This window comes from Struthio camelus, chromosome Z, assembly GCF_040807025.1.
Source record: "Struthio camelus isolate bStrCam1 chromosome Z, bStrCam1.hap1, whole genome shotgun sequence".
Lineage (NCBI taxonomy): Eukaryota > Metazoa > Chordata > Aves > Struthioniformes > Struthionidae > Struthio > Struthio camelus.
Window position 1 is genome coordinate 89263746 of NC_090982.1, and position 20043 is coordinate 89283788.

Below are 20043 nucleotides of genomic sequence, written 5' to 3' on the forward strand. Positions count from 1 at the left end.
ATCGTTCATGCTGCGCATTCAGCCTCCTTAGGTAACACAGCCGTCAGCGCAAATCACATTTAGTCTATGTCTATATAGACATTTTAACCAGTCTGTTTCTCCACTGATCTGCCACTCAACGTGTTGGTTTTTTCTTTCCCATATTATTTTCATGTAATCTTTGCTCCTTTTTTCTTAACAATTTTATATATATAGAACATACACAGTATGTACCCACATGCAGTAATGCAGATGGGTGTTGCATTTTTTTCCATGCTTCTCAGCTCCCTTGCGTTGGCTCTGCGAGGTGAGGAGTGGCAGCACCCAGGCGGCAAACTCAAGAAACTAATGGTGTTTTGTTCTACGCTCGTGAACCCACCGTTTTTAATCAAACTTAAACCTGAGACCGTTACTATTGCCACAGGTGAATGAGAGTTTCAGACATTCCAGATAAATTCACACTCTTTCATAACTGTTTTTGTAAAATTGCCTCATACTTGGCAACAATTCAAAATTATGCTGAACTACCTTAAAAATTGATTTTAAAAGTACTTATAGATAATGCTCATTTTCACAATTAAAACAGCTTTGAACTGTGTTTGGATTTGATACACTGTGGGGGAAGGTTTTGTTTAAGGGCAAAAAAATTTTTCCATTTATTTTCATAAGAGAACTGAAGGAAATTGTAGTTTGTTTTCCTGACAGCAAAAGCTCAATGTGACAAAATGAAGTTGTTGTAATGAAATGATGCAACTTAAATATTTAATAAAGAATTATGGAAGCTAGAGCATTTTATACCTCAAATATATTTTTTGTCTAACTGAAGCTTGGTTTTGTTTTGTTAAAAAAAATTCTAGCAGTAGGGTCAACGTTTCCTGGAAGGCCTGGGAGGTGGCTGTAGAGCCCTCCCCAAAATGTTAATGTATGTATGTATGTACTACAAAGTAGGATCACCTGGTCGCAACAGATGAGACACAGCTTATTTTAACAACGCAGGTCTATGCATCAGTGCTTTTTTTTTGGTATTAATATGCAGTGCTACAATTCAAACTTGTTGTAAGAATCATATTTCAGTAACAGCAATAGAATTTATTTTGCCTTTTCTGTTAATCGGTTGCTTTAGAAAAAAAGAAAAACAACACTAAGTCGTCTTTCTGACATGCGGGCTCACCTTAGGAATAGGGCACTTTCTCTTCTGCGCGCCTCCCTTGCCGAGCTCAGCGCCTGAAGGAGATACAGCTCGTCTCTCTTAGTCCTAATTACTATGCAACTTAGCGCTCAAACTCTCTCTGGGCTTCTACCAGTGTCTCATTAAGCATCACCTACTTGCAACGCTGAGCTGACGGGCAGTAACATAGCCAAGGGACAGGGTAGCTCTCTCCTGCAGCTGCCCTCAGGGCTGCAAAAAACAAACAAAAAAACCAATAAAACCTCCAAAAAGCTTAAACTGTGTGTGTGTGGGGGGGGGGGGGGGGGGGGGGACCAGCCTAAGCAGGTGTCCAGGAGCTGCAAGAGGAGCACGGGCAGACATGGAGACACCGTGACTAGGCAAACAAGCTCTTAATTCGCCCCAGAAGCGGCACGTGTCACTCAAACACTGCCCGGTTTGTCAGCAGCCGGGAAGGGCTGTTAGGACCCGAGTTCCCCAAAGCTGCCGGACGCCCCCCCCCCCCCCCCCCCCCCAAAAAAAAAACACCGTGAGCGGCCTTAGCTGGGGGCCGACGCGTCGTGGCCAGCGAGTTCAGCGCCGCTGCCTCTTCCTCCTTGACGCCCACGGTCCCTGGGCAGGCAGCGCTCGCTGCTGCGCCTCTTCGTTTGCAGGCCGTGAACCAGCAGCTTCATGCCCCCGAGGGGCTCCCCCAGCACGGCCCCCAGCGCAGCCCCCGGCCCCCCAGCGCGGCCGTCACCGCTGCGCCCTGCCTTGCGCCCAGACGAGCTCAGCGGTGGGGCCAGCACCCTCCTTTCCAAGCACCAAACAGCTTTGTACTATAAAGTGATGAACTGCAGCACAGGACAGAGGAAGAAGGAAACGCTCTGCAACGCTATTCGTATTCCCAAATGGAAATAAAAAGAAATACTTGGTCGCAACGTAACCGCCTCAGTAGTCGCAGGCTGTCTGTGCTAATCCCTGCACCACCCAGCTCTGCGCCAACCGCGTAGGTCTTTTGAGGAAGGGCTTGCTGCTGCTTAAAAAAGAAAAATTTGCTACATGAAAATAGTAATAAAATAATTCATATAATAAACACATATCTCAGCACTAATAAACAAACACATATATATTAGCACTAATAAACACACACGTATACATCAGGACTCCCCTGCAGCCACCCGCAGGAGCCGCTGCAGTTGCCAGATGAGCAGTGAGCAGCTCTTCATTTCCAGCACTGAAAGTTGGTGCTTCAGGCAGTAATCCAGCAGGATTGATGACAGGACCAAAAAAAAAAAAAACCACCCTCAAATATCAAAACTAATTATTTTTTTCCACCCTGCTGTCATAATACGACTACCCACAGAAGCTCAACGGCCCTGCCCGACCAAGTAAGAGTGACGCAGCTCAAGTGGGGGGTTGGTTGGAGTTGGTTTTTTTTTTTTTTTTAATATAAATAGCCATCAAATAATAATTTTTCTCTTTTTTTTTTTTAAAGTAAATATTCTTTGATGGCCAGTGGGGTGCACGTGTCTACATACAGCCCAGAGGGCGGCGGTTCTCTGCTGGCTGCGGGGGACAGGGCCGTGCCCGGCCAGCGCGGGGCCGCTGCCTTTCCTTGGCCTGGCCGCTAGCAGGGCGTCGGGTAGGAACCGCCACAAACCCATCTGGATCCCAACACGGCCTCCTACAGGCAGCAGTGCCACCCCCAGCGGCGGTAACGGTACTCCCACGGCAAGAGACCCTGGATGCCAAGGGCCTCTGCCGCCGAGCGGGCCAGCCGGGCCTTGCAACGCCTAGGTGAGAGCGCCCAGAAATCCATGAGAGCTCTTTACGCTCTGGGCAGGCGGACGTTAATTGGGTAGGGGGCACGCAGCAGGCCAAGAATCAACGCGAGAGTCAGTTCTTGTGGAGGCCTTACAGCTAGAACTGTATTTAATGACTATTTGGGCATTGAAAAACCTACTGGCATTCGCAAAAGCTGAAATGTCTTTAAATGGCAGGTCCACGCTCACGTCTCAAAGCCAACCTCTCTTCCGTTTCGGCAGTCCTGAGTGCTTTAATTCCTGCTGAATAACAAGCTGAATTTCGTGCTCTTTTTCATTCCAAAATTGGAGCTACATAAAAACCAGTTATTTGCATTCTTGCATAAGACGCTTGTGAGAACAGCACCCAGGGTTTGCTGTGGCAACCTAACAGGAACCGCTCCTGTTTCCAAATGGCTCCTGAACAAGGAGCACAAAGAGAAATAATCTCTTGATGATTACCCATGTATCACCTTCCCTTGCCTTGGGCTGAAAGAGCCTGTTCAAATTCAATGTACTCTTGATCAAATGCATCTCGTATTTTTTACCTGACTTATTTTCTGCAGTTTTCCGTGGGTGCTTCATTAGCCTGACAGAATAGACTCATTTAGAGCACAATGCAATACAAGCATAAAATACATTACTTACTTACAAATACACCCTGGTCTAAATCTATTATCTTTATCCTCTATGTCATATCACCACCTTAGTAATACAAGTCTTTGACACTGAATTTCATTTTCCTGCCTTTGACAAAAGGTCTCTGTCAATAGGGTCTAACAATCAACCATTTTGCTATTTTATACCTCTAGCTTGTTCAATATATATTTTTAATTTTTCTGAGTATCTAACCATTTGTCACAATATTTTTGCTAAATATGTTTAGAAGCAAAGTTGGTTGAAACATCTGCCATTATTCCCAGCAAGCTCTACTATGACAGCGAAGAGGAAGACAACAGCCACCTTACCAGTAGCCAGATTTTTCTGCTGATATAAGTCCAGATCCATCAGGGCATGCAAATACCTAACTCACTGATTTAGAAAGCGCTAAAACACCTGAACAGAAGCAGACATGTTGCAGTTTTGTAAGCCTGGACATTCAGCATCGTATCTTGATGGGCTATATGATAACAGAACAGGAAGCTGGGGCTTTCATAAAGAAATCATTAGATGGTGTGTTGTGGCTATAAATGAGGCACCGGCAGCCTCCCTAAGCACGGATATGGCAGGAGAAAGGCTCCTCTAGAGGGTGACTCAGAGCAATCAGGTTACCCTTTATCAGCCTGCGAAGGAGCATCCTTAGCGCCATCCACTTTGTGGAAGCCAAGGAAGCCCACTTGCTAAGTCAGGTCACTAAAATAAAACAGGGGCAGGAGATGGCATAAATTCACAGGGACAGCAATCAGGTTAACCATGCAACCCTGAATTTAATCTTTAGCTGGCTTCTACATGCTCAAGTGTGGTAAAAACGAATTTCTCCTTTGCACTTGAACAGGATCAGAAAGCTTGACCCTGCGGAGGGCTGAACGCACTGACTCTGAGCTAATGTCAATTTTAGATGTAAGGCACATTCGCACAGCAAAGCAAGCGGTGACCTTTACCTCAAGCGAGTACAAATAACGCAAGTAGCAAAGGCACAGTAACACGCGTGAATAACAGAGCCATGAACTTAACAGTTGTACTCAGGGTGCCAGTGTTGTGCTACCTGGTCTTACCAGCTTAAACTAGCACAGATAGAAAAGCACAGATTAAAAACCACACCTTCATTTTTGCCGTGTATGTGCAGAAACAGATGAGAAAGATCCGGGGCTTCTGCATTAGTGTGCTAATTTGGACTACCTACTTGCTCCATTTTGCCACTCTTTTGGGATCACTATATACTGCAACGCGTGTGGATACGCGCACGCCTGTGTGCCACAGGTGAGTTCTGTATGAGCGTCAGCATGTTCCTCTAAATTGTGGCAAACCCCCACTCTCAGACGACAGACCTCTAGCACTCCTGGATTAGCTGGAGTTCATGCCCTTGCAGTGAAATCAGTTTTTAAACAAAAGACAGACCTTTGAACCCTGGACTAAAGTTAAAGAATAACAGAGACGGATGCTAGATCAATAGCTGGCAAATACTAGTCTCATGCAGTGGACAGGCCTTTCCCTGCTGTGCCTCCAACTGTTTTGGTATGCTGATGCAGACCATATCTTTAGGTATAGGGGTTTCTTTACATAGGAAAAAAAAAAAAAAAGACAGGAAAAAGAACCTTTGAAGCAGCTAGAAGTTAATGTTTCCCCTTCTTGTGCAAGTCCAGGAATTTTCTTCCTCTGCAGCCCACCTAGAGTTCAGGGCTACCTGTTTTGACTACTAACAACATTTTCCCTATCATCTTCTACCATCCCTGTCATTGTTTGCTCCAGTTCTTTACTTTTGTGAACAACAGTATTTAAGAAAGATTGCCAAAATCTACTTCCTAATCAAGCTTGCAGATGGTTCATTGTCATTTAATAATGTAAATACAAATTGTGATAATGTCATTATCTCAAGGGCTTGTTACAACACACACATCTTGGCCTTAATATTTCCTAACTGTGCCCTCATGTAGAAAAAGCAGCATGCAGACCAAATCGTTATTCTTGTTTCTTCTTTTTATAAAGGAATTTGTGATTTGATAGTGAGATGGAAAACATCTCCCTGCTGCTCCTTTCTGTTTTTTGATTGGTAACAATAGTACCAACCCTCGGGTAATCAGCTGGGAAGAGGGTTTTGCAGATCATACGCTATTCAGCGAGAACTGAGCTCCAAGACAGAAAGCCAGGTAATGTTACATTACAGGGAAGCAGCCCAAGACAAATCAAAATGTTCCCCAGAAACCCAGGTGTGATGAATGCTTTCTGGGCCAATGTTTGCACAGGACCAGAAAAATATGAGCCATGATGGTGTAAGTTCAGATGCAAATGCTCTATGGTTACCTGCTGTCAATAACTACAATTCGACAGCTTACAGGCACAGAAAAGAACTGGTAAGAACACTAGTAAGATAAAATGCAACTCCATTTAGATTTTTTGGGCTCCAAATTCTTGGTTCAATGGAGAAATCAACCTACTAACTCAGAGGGTGGTGGGGAGGGCAGGGTGAGGGAAACCGCTTCCCCCTCCCCCCCCCCCCCCCAAAAAAAAAAAACCAACAAAACAAAACTGGGCTTCATAAGCCAAATTGTCTTTGGACTTTCTAACAGTTGTTTTGGTGTCCAGCCTCTCTCTGAATGCATGAGCCAGAAGTCTCAGATCAGATCCAGTTCCCAGATCTCTGCCCTCTGATGCATGCACAGAGGCACCTCAAATCCATGAAATATTGTTTGCTGCCATGGAAAGAGAGGCCACCCTGACTGAAATTAACCTCAAGCTTCCAGTTGCAACTTCTCTGCATATTGTTTCTTCATTTGTTCATGTATCTGAGGGCAGGTATGGGAGATAACTAACCTTGTACAATAGTTAATTTCTCTAATAGATACACTGTAGTTTGGGAAACTGTACATATGAGAGAAGAGATTCCCAACAGCAGCTAGCGCTGCCTGTATCTTTTTAGTATTACTGTTGTCTTCAAAGTGAACGTTAGGCCAAGAAATGAATGCTCTTAAAACTTAACTCCATATATATTAGTGATAGTTTTACCATACACATCTCAGTTTCTGCTTATTCTTGCTACAATGTTATTGTTCATTGCATGGCAAGCATACACTGTCCTTATAGCATCAGGACAAGTAACTATTTTTCTTTGTAGTGATAAAAGCATAATTTTTCCCTCTGTAGCTGCACAGAGCAGTGAGCACAAAGTCAGATTTGTCTCCAAATAGTACTTACAGCAACATGCCCACCAGCTTCACTCCACAGATCCATTTTCTTAATTACCTTACTCTTCCACAGCTTTCCTTGGCTCTACAAGAAAAGAGTAGGATGAAGAAACAAGCGCCACATCTACTTCTAAGTTTCTTTTAGCTCATGTTCTCAAAGTTTGAGAATATCGCATCCCTTACTCTTGTCCCTTTGTCCATCAGACAAGTCGCTATGAAAAAAAAAAAAAAAAAAAAAAAAATCAAGCCTATCACTAATATCCAGCCTCCCATAAAAAATACTATTGGGTGGAAGCGATTCAAAGCACTGCAGAGGGCAGATAGAATATATTCACTAAGGCTTAGGAAATGAAAGTTTGTTACTTACTGTATCAGACAACAGTTCAACCTACAGCAGCTTCTGTGCAACTATTTCTGGCACAGCCCCATAGATTTTTCTCCCAGAAAAAGAAACCAGGCAGCATAAGGTTTTGGGGGAAGGAAGGAAGAACTCAGCCAGACTGCTAATGTAAGCAGCAGTCCACATCAAGCTGCACTCAGAAGGAAAACGAGTGCAACTTTTAAGTGAGGCCAGAGGTCTTTCTATGCCTACTGCATGCCCGCGAGTCTTAACTGAGAAAAATTCAGAGCATTTTAAAACTTAACAATTTCTAATGACAACACAACACCAGCAAGAGTGACGTTTAATGGAGAGGCCTGAGACTCATTTGACTGGCACAGCAACTTCCGATTAATCCCAGGAAAAGACCAGTCATCCAGTTTTCATGTTGAACAGGCTTTACTAATACAATACATATTCATGTCCTTATAGGACCAAAAAAAAAAGTGCACCTATATATATTTATACATATGCACACACAAACACACTTACAAACACATACGTATCTCCATACCACCTTTTATCTGTGCCACTGGTCTCTGTTTAAATAGCTTTGTTTGAGCAGATCTGTCCACATCCTGAAGGACAAGAGTCCAATGACCAAACAGTCAGTTCAGCTGGTCACCTACTCAGTAGCCTGCTTGACTTTGGCCATCAGTTCCTACAGGCAGGCTAGAAAGACAGGGGAAAAAAAAAAAAAACCACTCACCAAAACAAAAAACCTACACCAGGGACCCAGCAACATCCTGCCGCGTTCTGCGGTGATTTCCTGAAATACATTGAAAAGGTCGATACAGATCCTTGAGGAACTCCTTGCAGGAGGAAAACTGACAATTATTCATTGCATTTTGTTTTCTCTCCTATAGCTTGATATTTGGTTTTATGAAGACTTTCCCCTTCGGCACACAGCAGCTTCAGCTCTTTAGGAATTTGTCAGGTGTGACTTGCCACTCCAAACAAACAGGAGCAAGCATATTTCCTTTTTCTGCATGCCATGGCATACTTCAGATTTGAGAGGCAGGATTTTTTCCTTACCAAATCATTCTGACTCTTTTCCAATATCGTATTTATCATTTTTTGCACTAAATTCTATACTTTATTATAGTCTGTCAGACATCACCTAAGCTAACGGCATACACTCATAAAAACAAAGCTTTTTTTTTTTTTAATCTCTCTGCATCACCTTCTTCTTTGTTAAGGTTTAAGGGTGGCTAGAGACAAAGAAGTAACTGGTGTCATCAGTGAAATCCAAATCACAACTCTGACACTCCACAGTAACATCACACAAGGAGCTGCACCAACCATGTCATATGGAGCTGTTCTGGCTAAAAAACCTTGCTGCATATCTGCACAGCGTTTGCACAGAACATGTTTCAATGCATTTTACATCTCTTTTTTGCTTCCAAGAGCCATTAATGAACAATGATGACTAGAAAAATAAAGTGCAACTAAAAAAAATTGGCTCAATAATTAGGCATGAGCAATCATGAATTTGCAGCAATATCAAGTGCAAGACAAGACAAGATTTTTATCTGCAAGTATTTTGAGCCTTCATAAAGAATATAAGGATGCTTACATAAGAGAAGCAAGGAATCATATTTGCTTCTGAAATAAAGCAGCAGCAAAGTGAAGGTCCTTTGTTACTCTTACTCTAGCCTGAGCTGAAGCGATGATTTCACATGAGGAATAGCCAACAAGTTATGAAAAATTGGTCTGGAAACGACATTTTAAATCTGCAATGTCACATAGTCAATTCTTACAGTACCATCAAATTACACTGTTAAACTGGTCAGGCATGGAACACAAGGTCCTTCAGATTGAACATTTTCGGCCTTAAGAGCTAAAATTGAGCTATTCTCTCTGTTCATCCTCATGTCCCAATCAAAATATCTGAAAGCTGGATTTAAAAAAAAATATATATGTGTATGTGTGTATTTGCATGTGTGTAATTTTTTTAATAGCAACACTTGAAAATGTAGTATTTTTGTTTTAATTCATGCCAGAATTCAAGAAGTTAATAAAAATGCATTTAGAAGTGAAACAGAAACTTATTTAGGTTTTAAGTTTTCACTTTAGTTGAAATATTTGGTCAAATGATGTTTTTCAGGAAAAATTTTATTTAAGGAAAACATCCTCCAGGATCTGGACAGATGTGCTCCAAAAAAAAAAAAAAAAAAAACACACACCAAACCCAAAGCAAAAACAGAAAACCAAAAGCGATTCTTCTGCCAGTGGTGCTGTCACAGGGTTTTCACCCAGAACATTCACCAGTTTTCATCGCTACCAAGACTGACAAGAGCTTGCTGCAGGTCTCTTGGCACTGCACATGCTCCACTGTAGCGCAGCCAAATCTGGTCTCAGCTTCCTTACGACAAGCTGCCTCTGGCCTGCCCTCACGGAGTCTCTGGCACTTCCCCGTCACGTTTTCTGAGCAGTGTTAAATTTGTTACTCCCAAGGAACTACTGGAAACTGTAGCAACAGTTTACAAGTAACAACAAATTATGCAACTTTGAAAGTTCTTGAAGTCGGTCCTGGACATCAGACATACAGTGCTCCAGACTGTTTTGATGTAACATAGTCCAATATAGACTTGACTAAAGTTTTACGAGGAGCATTTGTGATTTTTTTTTCCCCCCCGCTTTACTGAAGTTTGAGTACGTTTAATGCATTAACTTTAAAAATACATAGATAACCTCCTTTTCAGTCAATATTCTTCAGATTTTGACACAAGATTTGAAATAACTTCAAAGAAATGAATAGTTGATATGCTAATTAGTACCTCCAATCTTCCTTCTTTTTTAATCAGTTTTCACTAACAGTTGTGCCACTTGGCATTTCCTCTTCTATGGCCCCTAGAAAGCAACGTCCCTACTTATACCGCGGTAGTGGCAAGGAACCTCAGTTACGGCAGGCTTAAAATGCAAGAAGACTAATGAAAAACTAATGATGTTGAGTGTTGCCGCAAATACATTTCTCACCTGCTGCTTTGTTCACATCATCTTGCTCTTTGTAACCCTTCTCAAGGCCACATGCAAACTCTTCCTCTCCTCAAAGCCTCACACCAGCTATCAGCTTTCCTTCAGCGTTGAAATGTCAGCTCTAGAACCATCACCTACTAGCTCAGTTTTCAATGAAGCGCTTTCATTCCCTCACACATGGTATGGCAGACACACCAATACTCACATAAACAAAGCATTACTGCCTTCCACAGTGCCTCTTTCTTCATGAAGTTACAGAAGAAAAAAAAAAAAACATGGCAGATAGATAGACTGCTAGTGTGTGGAAAAAACGCAAATTGTCTCATTGTCTCCTTGCACTCCCTCATCAGGCTTTCACTTGTCTTTTACTTAGTTTATTCCTTTAAAGATTTTACAGTCTATCACTTTCACTGTTTTCATGCAGCATTTAACCCATTAAAAGTCTAATTTTATGTTATTGGCTCTTAAGAGGTATGGTAGTATAAATTTCATTACTACAAACGAGATATGAGACCCTTTTTTTCCCCCCCTCAAAAACACTACTAGAATTCTAGTGATGCCTCAAAAGACTTAGGAGAAATAACATGTATATGTTACATCAGCAAACAGAAGAATGCGTTGGCCAGTGCTACCCTCCCACGAAAATTCATAGCCTTGTGGAACAAAGCATGCACGTTCTGGTCACCCAAGAATTTATATTTCAGCCACTGTCCATTACTTCTCCCTATAGGCTTCCAGAAAGAAGGCTTCTGCACCTCCTGTGTTCCATAGGAAGCTTCCTTTGAATTGAATAGGTTGCTGTTTGGTGTTGTAGCTCACCTGAAATGTTTTGACATATGAAAGTTGAAAGAAGGAACTGATGTTCTGTGTATGGCTTTGAAAGTAAGCAACTGTTATGGATTTCCTAGGGGATATCTCAGGTCAAACAGCAGCTGTTTTATCTGGTGTGATCTTGTTCAGTATCTGCTGATCTACTGGATCTCTTCTGATCAAATTGGGAACACACTGCCCAGAGAGGTTGTACCATCTCCACCTCTGGGGGTTTTCAAGACTTGACTGGATAAAGCTCTAGGCCACCTGGTCTGACCCCCTAGCCAACCCTGCTCTGAGCAGGAAGTTGGACTGGAGACCTATTGAGGTCCCCTCCAACCTGAGTTAGCCTATGAGCCTGTTATTATCTAGTAAGGAAGATCTAACTCTGGCTCCTACTGCGAGGCAGTCCTGTATCAACACAGTGGCAGGTGCTGGGGGGGTGCTAATTACCATTGTCAAAAAAAAGGAAAAAAAGTATTTCTTCCAGAGTTCATTGTTTTTGATATTTTAGGAGCTGGTTTATTTGTTCGTCCAACGCTTTGAGTTGGCAAAAAATACCTTTCATCTTCCTGTCCTAAGGAAGAAGTGTTTCTGGCATGGAGAGAGGGGAGAAACAAGGGAGAAGCTTAGAAGTTAGATGCAATCTTTATCACAAAGCTGACCGCAACCTCAGGTCAAGGCAGTTGCTCTCCTCAGGTCAGGCCCTTGTCAACCGAAAAGTAATTCCTACTGCCTGTCCACTGATATTACAAGCAACTCATTCAAGGATAAATATAATTACAGGCCACGTGCTCTAGAGAAAGTTTATTGCAAGATGCATGGAACTAGCATTTAAGAATCATGAAAGAAGCTCAATCTTGACACACAAATCGCTTCCTTTCATGAGTTGTACAGACTGTTTGTTCATTTACCTGAAGTTAAAACAGGGCATTGGGTTACTGCTTACAGATGGCTGATAAGAATGATTAATATTTAACATTTTCAAGTTCATGTATGTAATGCCTCTATCGTGAAATGGCTGAAACAAGCTATCCATGAGAATATCGTACCTCAATGCACAAATCACACTGGAAAAGCGTGTGCATTTTTCCACTGGCAGGCATATTTCATAACATTAAAATACACGCTCCTGGCTGTGCTGGTGACCACACACTATTGGAGCATGCTTCAGTTCAGCACACGGCCAGTTCGAGTCTTGCAGCTGCAGTCTCCTCTGTCCCAGAGGTACAACACAACAGCAGTCTACTCATAAAACCTAACATCCCCCAAGAGCTGCAACGGGACAGCACAGTCCCTCCAGTGACCAAACCCGCTCACAGCGGCTAAAACTGCAATGAATTTTTCTAGAAAACAGATCTTGCCAAATGCCATCCCCTTGAAAGATGAAGTCCTATCAAAAGGGTAAACAACAGCTGTCCTAAAGAAAAAATATCCACAGTAACAATCAAGTCTAAGAGAAGGCTTGCGCTTGACACCTTTCAGACTGAGTAATCTTTAACAAAGCCAAACCGCATGAAAAGGGTCCATTCTGACCCCAGAGCAGCACACGCAGTCAGTGTCTGGCACGGTGGACGCAAGCGCCACCTTTGCCCAGTGCCATGCCTACCGCACTATTCTAAGGGCCGCTGCATAACATAGACGGTAGGATACTGTTTGAAAGTAAGTTGGAAAAACATCAGCTAACATAAGGAGGAAATAAGTCACTTTTCATTGGGGATAAAGACTAAGCTTTGTGTGTGTGGTTTGTGATTTTTCTTTTCAGTCATAATAAGCTTCCTCAGAAGAAAACACGTTTTCAAGAATATTCTAGGAACAGCAGGTGAGTTCCAAGTTTAATTTCATATAGATTTTATCCTACAAGCATAAAGTTAAAAATGTATTTTCAATCAGTAAGCAGAAAAAGTAATCTCTGAATCCCTGAATAAACCATGAAAGTAAGTAGCATTAAAATAACTGCAGTTTTCAGAGTTGAAAAGTCTTTTCAATTGGATATGAAAATAACTAGTCGTTGCTCAGTCTTTACGAAAACGCAAGCCTACCTTCTATTTTCAAAAATTTTTAATCCACACAAAAATTACTAAAACAAGAATTGCATATGTTGAATTGATTTCCAGCACAACAGAAAAATTACAAGAGTGGAAAGTATTGCTTTATTTTGGTGCCAATGGAAAGTCTTAGCTTTTAAAATTAAAAAAAAACAAAACCACACACACACACAAACCCAACAAGCTGCTTTGGCTCAAAAGACTCCTCTGAGACTAAGTATATATTTTAAAAAATTGGTGTGACCTAAAGAAAAGTATAGCTTAGACAGAGCCATTGTGTTCTGAGCTGTACTCTGTTCTGAGTAACAGCAAGATGATATCAATGATTCAGCAAAAGAGGGACGTCATACTGCACTAAGGGGTCTATATGGTGGCTATGAAATATAGTTCCTAGACTATAGGGACTAGTATAGATTAATACTAAATATATCCTGGCTCACAACACTACAGAAACATCTCACTAGTATTTCCAAATAAAAATGTTTTCATTTCAAAATAAAAATATTTCCAATAGGTGTTGCAAACCGAATATGGACCCCCCTCCCTTAAAAAAAATAAAACTCACCTCTTTCACAAATGGATCTTCATTTTCCATTTCAAAAAATTGGAAATACGTTTGACCAGCAAATTAGTTCCTCTTTCAAACACTAATACCAGCGCAATGAAATCTTAAGAAGTGAATCACAGAAAAAAAAAAAAATCTCAAATTACATATTTTTGTAAGTGTATTCTGAGCACAACATTGTATGACCTGGAAAACTAGCAAGCTCATGGCAATCAGTTTAAAGCTCTGGTCATCTGAATTGGTACGTGGTTATACAGGCAGCTAATTCCTATTACTTGCACCTGTTTTCTTCCCTGAGCAGAGGCCAGGTGTCTTTCTTAAAGAGCTCACACACCCAATCTCATATCTCCTCGCCCACCCCACAGTGCAATGAGGGAGCCTTCCCTTTTCACGTTTAGCTCCGTCTTCAGAAAAGAAGCCTACGTTTGCCCGTGCATCAATGGTGCATTACGAGAATACGCACAAGGACTACATGTTTCTGCTTCAATGGCAGCCATTTCCTGCTGAGGTACAAAATGCCCTGAAGCTTCGTTCAGATTACACATATGTTAAAAAAAAAAAAAAAAAAAGTGTTTACTGGACTCCAGAGTTGCAGGGCACTACATAGAATTTGTTTAATATACCAAAAAGTTCTTACACGTGCCGCCATCCATCGCCTACAAGGCAGGGTAACAAGCCCATGAGGGGACCTGCAATTAAGAACCTAGATACAAATCTGTGGTAATAGTCCTGCAAGATCACCCTTCCCTCCCCACCCCCCAAATCTTAGCTGGATAATAGGGACAGGTCAGTAAACTGGGACTCTGGCTCTGTCCGCAGCAGGAGCTTACCATCTTCTCTCTAGGAAATGTTCCAAGTATTGTTTTAGAACATCCAATACTAAATTTGCACAGGCCAAATATGGTGCTGAGAGACTCAAAAACTTTACTTTCTATAGATCTCACACAAATGTGGGCAGGTTTCCCACAATGAGTAGGTTTGAAAACTTAGAGAAAAGACAATATAGACCTTCATATAATCAAGGTGAAATTTTTGAAGTCAGTACAGTCCACAGTCATCATTTCTTGAGAAGCTGATGCTTGTTGAATCTGCCTGCATTAAATCCAGGCTAGATCACTCACTGCTCTCCAGACGCTCTGGCATTCATTCATTTACGTCTGTGGAGATAATGTCCTTTCAGCTTCACTTTTGGAATTTAAACACTTTACCCAATACAAGATCTGATATACCGATCAGGTGTTGGGTCTAACACTACTGCAGCCATAGCACCGTACTTGCCCTAACAGGCACATTTCACGTTCCGCGGTGTATCGCATTACACCGCAGAACCTCAAGCCGGCCCTTCCATTTCTTATAATCTGTTCTGTGCCCGCGAGAGTTACAGAAACGCAGTCACCTGATTCGTAAATCCAGAGACAAGCACTCTTAAATATTGGTCTTGAAAACACTGTACAGGCTGTACACCGTCAGACGAAAAGATTCCAGTCAAGGAGGACTCACGAACAAGGGAGAAGATTACCTCTTGTCTCAGCTACTGGGACTCCAGGCTCTATGTTCTGGTTTCAGATACAATTAAGTTTTTCTATCAGTGCAGATGCTGCAGGTGACAGCATAAACACCAAACGAGTATGTAATAAGGCCTAGACCTTCTGCTGGGACATAAATGCTTAAGCCTGGTTCATCAACACTGTCTTTGGGATTACAACTCAGGAAAGTATTTTTGGCAGCTCTGTGCCATAGTTTTCATGCTTTAGTAGACTGCAAACCCACAGATTCCCAGGAGCTGATTTTCAAAGGCTCCTGCTACCCTGTCCTGAATGACCTTGTCCAGAGTACCTCCCTTCAGTTCAAAACACAGAAACTGCAAAACTGGCAAGGGGCCAGATACCATCACATTTGCCCAGGCCATTCACCTATCCAGAGGGCTAAGCACAAGGCCATCTCTGATTTTATTAACGTCACCTTTCCCCCCCCTCCCTCGCTGAGATTTTAAGTCAATTCCTGGACATGAGATATTTTGGGGTGGTGGAGGATGGGGGAGGGGAAGAAGATTCCATACTATGTTGCTCTCCATTTCCACTCCTTCCTTCTCCAAGTTCTCTTGGATCCCCAGCTCTTCCCTGGCACAGTATTGCTTCCAGTGTAACACAGGTACAGGCCTAGACTGATGTCCAGTCTCAGTCAACTACACCAAAAAAGGACAGGTACAGAACAGTTGCCAACTTATCTCCATCGTTTGACTAGGTGACTGCTATAGGGTATGGGCTATAGGGTATTCCAGCTACACCCTATGGCTATTCTCACAGCACCTCAAGAGCAGTAAACTGTTCTTGTATGAAACAAGAACCTGCTTTCTTTCTATTGCTGCTGGAACTGCAACTCCTTTCCCTATTTCAGGCAAAGGTAAAAATACTACTGCAGAAAGGGACAATCTCTCCATTTGTCACTCTCCTGATCCTACTGAACGCAAACTGAAGGTCCATTCTTTTCCAAAAATGCCATTCTCACTTCCACCACTCAAGGAGATAGAAGCATCTCAGCACATTTGTAAGAGGATCCCATTGAACAGGATGAAAAAGTAGCTTCAGATAAGTTCAGTTCTTTGAGATCATAAATTTTGAGGTAGTTTATTTCTGATCCAGCTCATTTCCCACCATCCATGGATGTCCAGCTTGTAAAGGACATCAACTCTAAGACATGCTGAGATGCTCTTGGCAGCACCCAGCAAAGCTGTTACTTGCAGTTCATTATTTTTAAGGGAACAGTGCCTCTTATTTTAATTGCTGAGTACTGGAACCTCAGAGCCATCACATTACAACCCTGGATTAGAAGTCTGGAACTAATCTTTCCTACCTAAATTGTCAGCTGTAAGCTTCTTCACACCAGCCAAGTCACTTCCGAAGAGCAGTCTTAAGAACCTGTCGTATCCAGTAAATTTAATAGCCAGTGCAATAGGAAAGCTTCTCCAGTTTGGCAGAGACTATTCTGATCGCTTGCCCATTCCAAGTATCACTTCAAAGAGCAGATAACCATGCAAAAGTCTCCAGGAATGCACCTGAGCCACCCTCACACCTGATTTCAATGAGGACTTACTCATTTCCTATCTGTCTCAACAATAGTGCAACTCCCAAACCCTGCTTCTACTGTTTGCAAGGTAGATTAATAATTACTCTTTCAGTATTTTTGTTGAATACTGTTGCAATTCTCAGTGCTGGGCCAGGAATGGCTGCTGCATCATTTTATCTTGAGCTCAAAATTCGTATTTTATTATTTATGTTGTTTCTACATTCAAGTTATCTGTAATATATAAACTGATCATATTTCACAGCTATTCAAGTTTCAAGTCGGAAACCAGCTTTTGCTGCCCCTTCTAGAAAGAATATCCTTTTAGTAGCATTCCTCAATTACCAATACAACAGGTCAACTTTTCTTGTTAGAGGGAGAGAGAAGGAGAGGGAGGTCTTCAATTCCTTTTGCAAGACCAGACTATCTTCTCACTACTGTGACCCTCTTTCCACTACAGAAAATCACTATTAATGTGTAAAAAGAAACTACGATCCCTGCCTTTCACCACCCGCATCAGGGTGAGCAAACGGAGACGGCTGCCCTGAAAGGTGCACTCCCTTCACTGCCGACATGCTCCGTTGACAGCAACAGCCATTAACCACAGAGACAGACTAGTGAAAGAAATGGCGTTTTCTTTTTCTCTGGGGTCTTGAAATTGGGGTTTTGTGAAGGATACTTTGGTTGCACAGAGGTGCTGGATCCGGGACTGGAACAGCCATGTGAAACAATGTCATGCTGGATAGGATATTAAGGAGTTTGTGAACTAAGAAACACCACTGCTTGATATCTAATTTAGTTTGCATTTAGCAAAAAAAGTGTCTGTAATGTCATATAAAACACTTAATGACTAAAATTTCTTGACCTTTTCCCTCCAAAAGGGGGGGGGAAAGGAGGCTTTGCCACCAAAGGAGGCTTTTGGAGGCTTTGCCTCCAAAACTTCGATATCACAGCCCCATTATTTTTTGTTTAATTAGAGGATGAAGAAAGATAAAGAAATCAGAGGATAAAGAAAGGAAAGAAAACGCACCACGCTGTATTTAGGTAACCGTAACTGCCGCCTTGTGTCCGTGTGCGTTGGCTGTATCGGCTAACTCAAGCAAGTCCTTTCCCCGGTCACCGAACTGAGTGGCAGAGGAAGAATAGGTTAAAGTTTCAACACAGAGTTATAAAAACATTGTATTCAGAATTTTACAAAAGGCCAAACCACTTCCCAAGTCTGTAATTTGTCTTTTATCAACAAAGCAAAAACAATAAAAAGCAAAGGGCGTGCGAATTCCCGAATCCTTTTTAACCGGATTAACTCGAAAAGGTTTCGCTGGCCGCACAGGGGGAGGCAGAGGAGATGCAGCCTGCGACGATTCACACCCAGAACAAACTTCGCCCGTCGCTAGGAGTTAACGCGAGTAAGAGTCGATCAGCGGGAGCTGGCACGCGCCCCTTTCCCGCCGTTCCCAACGCCCTCCGCAGCGCTCGCGCACGAGCCGCCCGCCGGCAACAGCGGGACAGCGGTTCAGTCGCCGGTCCGTCCCCCCTCCCAGCCGGGCAAACCTTCCCTGACGGAAGGCGTCGGGGCTGGTCCCTTCCTCGCCCTTCCGGAAGGTTCCCCGCCATGTCTCGGCCCCCCGCACCCCCGGTGCTGCGCTCGCCCCAGGGAGGCTCCGCGGCTGAGGCGCAGCGCGGCTGGTCCCTTCCTCGCCCTTCCGGAAGGTTCCCCGCCATGTCTCGGCCCCCCGCACCCCCGGTGCTGCGCTCGCCCCAGGGAGGCTCCGCGGCTGAGGCGCAGCGTGGCTGGTCCCTTCCTCGCCCTTCTGGAAGGTTCCCTGCCATGTCTCGGCCCCCCGCACCCCCGGTGCTGCGCTCGCCCCAGGGAGGCTCCGCGGCTGAGGCGCAGCGCGGCTGGTCCCTTCCCCGCCCTTCCGGAAGGTTCCCCGCCATGTCTCGGCCCCCCGCACCCCCGGTGCTGCGCTCGCCCCAGGGAGGCTCCGCGGCTGAGGCGCAGCGCGGCTGGTCCCTTCCCCGCCCTTCCGGAAGGTTCCCCGCCATGTCTCGGCCCCCCGCACCCCCGGTGCTGCGCTCGCCCCAGGGAGGCTCCGCGGCTGAGGCGCAGCGCGGCTGGTCCCTTCCCCGCCCTTCCGGAAGGTTCCCCGCCATGTCTCGGCCCCCCGCACCCCCGGTGCTGCGCTCGCCCCAGGGAGGCTCCGCGGCTGAGGCGCAGCGCGGCTGGTCCCTTCCCCGCCCTTCCGGAAGGTTCCCCGCCATGTCTCGGCCCCCCGCACCCCCGGTGCTGCGCTCGCCCCAGGGAGGCTCCGCGGCTGAGGTGCAGCGCGGCTGGTCCCTTCCCCGCCCTTCCGGAAGGTTCCCCGCCATGTCTCGGCCCCCCGGGCCGGCCGGGCCCACCGCCCGCCTCACCGCGCAGCGCAGTACCTGCGCCGCGTGAGCACGTAGCTCTCCACTTCCTCAGCAAAGTGGTTACATGGCTAATTAAAAGATGTCAGGCCTGGAACGTCTCTCTGAACTCTGAGAAGAGCGTTCAGGCTGTTTTATCACCTGCAAACAATGCAGCTAGATAGGAGAAAATGAGAGAAAAGCTTCTTGTCCTCCTCCGAATCAAAGACCCTCACGCTGCGCTTTTCTGCTTCGTTCTCTGTGCAGCTCGAGCGGCATTAAAGGAAGGGAAGGGAGCGACGCAGTCTCACCTCAACCCCGCTTCCGGGCCCGGGTCGCGCCGCGGCTGCCTCCTGCGGTGAATTAGGCCAGGGTAACTGTGCGTTTTCTGTGCTGGGCGTCAAAGCCCGTCGTGCAGACACGATGATCAAAATTTAGTACGATATTAAGGTGAATTAATCGCAGAACAGAGGAGGGAGCAAACGCTGAGTGGTTTTTGTCTTCTCAGAGGTAGGTTGGCCTTGGCCACCGCTGAACAAGGGTTTGATGTACTATGGCAGTTCCTGCAGATCATAACGCTACTGGGATGTGAGCTCCGAAAGGATTTGGGGAAATATTCCTGAAATGACAGTCCCTCATTTATAATTCTAAAAATTAACTTTCAGCATCTAATGTATGTAATGATACGTCGTGTCACAGAACTTTCATGGAAGACACATTGTTAATCGGACTTTCTACCCTCAGTCTTAAGATAATCCTCAACCTGAATTCATCTCTGATGGGTCAGATGGTGAATCGTTGTGGGGAATGCCAGGATGATGTAGAACTGATGTAATGAGTTTGATTATTGGGAAATGTGGATCAATTTAGTTTACTGAGGCCCAGCAGAAATCAGAAAAGATCATGGTTCCCAGGTTAAATACCTTTGCTCTACTTTATCCTAAGTTTTAAGTTAATCTTTCTCTATCTAGTAGTCAGAACGACCAGAATAGGTAATCTTTAACCACCAGCCATTGACTAAGAAGGACCATAACGTTT